At 38.4% G+C, this 3095-nt stretch overlaps 1 protein-coding gene across 1 annotated transcript in view; it reads right to left on the reverse strand.

Moving 5' to 3' along the window:
• Positions 1 to 3095, reverse strand: part of adam12a (ADAM metallopeptidase domain 12a) — a 107534-nt gene that overhangs the window by 70400 nt on the left and 34039 nt on the right. The gene's annotated exons all lie outside the window — the stretch shown is intronic.

Genomic DNA, 3095 nt, shown 5'->3' on the forward strand with positions numbered 1-3095 from the left:
GGGACATTTGGTCCCCATAACGTGATAAATACCAGGTACACACACACACACACACACACACACACACACATTATTTGTGCTTTACTCCAATGCAAAATCATCCTTAAATACCACCTCTACATGTGTTTTCAGATCCATTTAACTTCCTCCGGTCTCAGCGGTTCCTCACAAACACTCTTTCTGTCTTTCCCAGCTACACACATGCAGCACTTCCTGCAGCTCGAGTGTCAGTACGTTCAGCTTTCATCTGCGTCCCTGCAGGGAACTCTCACACCCGTCCGTCTGAAGCCAAACCCCAGACTCGTGCTCAGCACCACACGACTCAACATCTGCTTTCTGCATGAGCGCGAGGGAAATACTCTCACAAGCCCCTGCTCCTCTTTTATTGTGCTTTAAAGAGCGCGAGTGGAAGAAACGCTGCTCGAGAGCAACCCGCCGCCTCAAACCAAACCCCCTGAAACCAGCGAAGAAAAGGAAAAGCACTAAAGCAGGGTTCGGTTCCCTCAGCAGATCTTCAGGACTTTGCTTGGTGTTTTTTGTAACCTGTAACCCCTCCAGACCGGCCGAAACAGAGCGTCTCTTTCAAACGCTTATTCAGCACAGGCTGTCAGACCGCCGGGCCGCTGCACCGAGGTCAAAGGTCAAGAGACTCTGCTGAGCGACAGGATGCTCCGTCTGAGGTCAGGCTGCGTGTCAGAGAGAAGACAGGATGTGAGACGAGCGAGTGAGGAAAACGACAACACACACTCACACTCGAACATCTCCACAAATCCATATAAAGACTCAAGCAAATAAAAGCAGACAGATTTAGTGTGATAGACGGAACATGAAACATTTACGCAGACATTCATGAATTTAGCAAACGCTTTTATCCAAAGCGACTTAAAAAGAGGAACAAAAGCAATTTGTCAAAGTGCCGACAATATTCTTAACATACAATGCCAGGTATATTAGACAAGATGAAAAACATACAAGTCTTTGCTAAAAATTTAAAGCAATAATTCACCACCAAATTATTAATTTCCCCTCATGATTTTTCAAAAAGTTATAAAATAAATAAATAAATAAAGTGTTATCTTATTTATTTTAACACAACTAATACTTTTATTAAATTTTTTTCCTTGGCTCAATGGGGCTTTATATATCAGCACGCAAAAATATTTCAGTTTAGTAATCTATTTATTGTTATATTTTATTATTCAATTAAAAAAATGACAATATAATTATATGTACAAACATAATATTAATTATACAAAATAACTAATTATATGACATTATATTACATAGATATTACATTATAATTTTATACACACACACATACATACATACATATATATATATATATATATATATATATATATAGAAAACAAAATATATAAAAATAAAATTAATTCTAAATATTAAAGGGGTCATCGAATGCGAAATTCACTTTTACATGTTGTTTGAACATAAATGCGTGTTGGCAGTGTTTGTACACATCCACCCTATAATAAAAAAAATCCATTCAGTGTTTTTTTTTCAATCCTTATAAATAATATCCCCTTTCTCAAATCAAGCCGTTCTCAGCTTCTTGGCTGTGTGACGTCACACAGACCCAGGCCCCTCCCACGATTGTTGATTGACACTGGTGTTTTACCTTAGACCCGCCCTGAGTGAGCTGTCATCAGTCCATCATTGTTTCACTGCCGGAGCAGATGTAGACAAGAGTGACTCCTAAAAGATTGAGGTGTTCTGTTGTTGGATGTAATAATGAACATAGCAGTCGTCATTTACTCCGACATCTGAGCCACTGCAGACGCAGTGGATTATGTTTGTTTTTGAAGGGAATGCGCCCCCGATCTACGTAAATGCGTTTATGTTCACGTGAATCATTTGTGATCCAGCCTCACCTCAAGAAGAAGTGAGTGTAAGGTTCTTTTATGAATCTTTGCAAATAGCCTTTCCTAATAATGTCCTAGTTAGCAAGTTCCGTGGCTAAAGTAAACAGTCTCATGAGAACGGCTTCTCACCCCACGGAAGAGAGGGGCAGGTGGGCAGAGCTCATTAGCATTTAAAGGGACATGCACTAAAACGGGTTGCTGTGAACAGAGCTGTTTTTGACAGGGTAAAAAGGGTGGTGTTTTACACTACCATTGAGACATTTTAACCAAAGTATGTTATACTTACTTAATTACTACTTACTAGTTATAGACTTTTCATTAAGACCCCAAAGAATCATATCAACTTGTGGAAAATGGGCATCCGATGACCCCTTTAACAAAACCTATGAAAGTATATCAAAGATACTAATATAACACATGATAAATTAGTGTGAGGAAGAGACTGAGATTTAAGTCACTGTTCACTGAAGGTCTTGCCTTTTGCTGTAACTCCCTTTTCGTCATTAGATGAGGAACGTCAGTATACGTCGGTCATGTAAAAGATCAAACACTGCTTAACATAAGTCATGAAGACACTTTTTTTTTTATTAAACTTGTACAAAATCCAATTTCATGTGCAATAAGAGCTATTTATGGCCAGTGGTTTTTCTGAATCCGCTCACTCACACCAAACATGAGCAGATCACTAGGCTTTGAACAGAGCTAATATTCTTCTCTATTACACTGCCGACTCATTATGCAGAACAATGCAAATGGCTCCATTTCAACTCCCAAAATCCGTCTTTTGTTTCATCTGGTTCATACGTCCACCTTATAAGGACAAAGAACATGAGCTGGTCAGTAATAGCATGAAGTCACTGTACAGAACATAAAATATGGAGACATGTTAATGAAAATTGTATAACGGCCAACTGACATGAGTAATGCCTGAATGCCATTCTGTGCAAGTAATTTAATGCTTTTAAAATGAAATCTATTATCAAAAGAACAATTCTGCACATTTGTAATTCTGGCAGCACATTTAGTACTAAATAAAAGAAGAAAATGCAACTAAAAGACACACACACCACATCAATTAACCCAGTTTTGAACAACTACAGTTGTTCCTTTTATATCAAATATGAAAGCTGATAATGCACGACATCAAGTCTAGGCCTAGAATAAAATATTGCACTATACACACACACACACACACACACACACACACACACACAC

This window comes from Sinocyclocheilus anshuiensis, unplaced genomic scaffold (genome assembly GCF_001515605.1).
Source record: "Sinocyclocheilus anshuiensis isolate Anshui unplaced genomic scaffold, SAMN03320099.WGS_v1.1 scaffold493, whole genome shotgun sequence".
In the NCBI taxonomy this organism is placed as follows: domain Eukaryota; kingdom Metazoa; phylum Chordata; class Actinopteri; order Cypriniformes; family Cyprinidae; genus Sinocyclocheilus; species Sinocyclocheilus anshuiensis.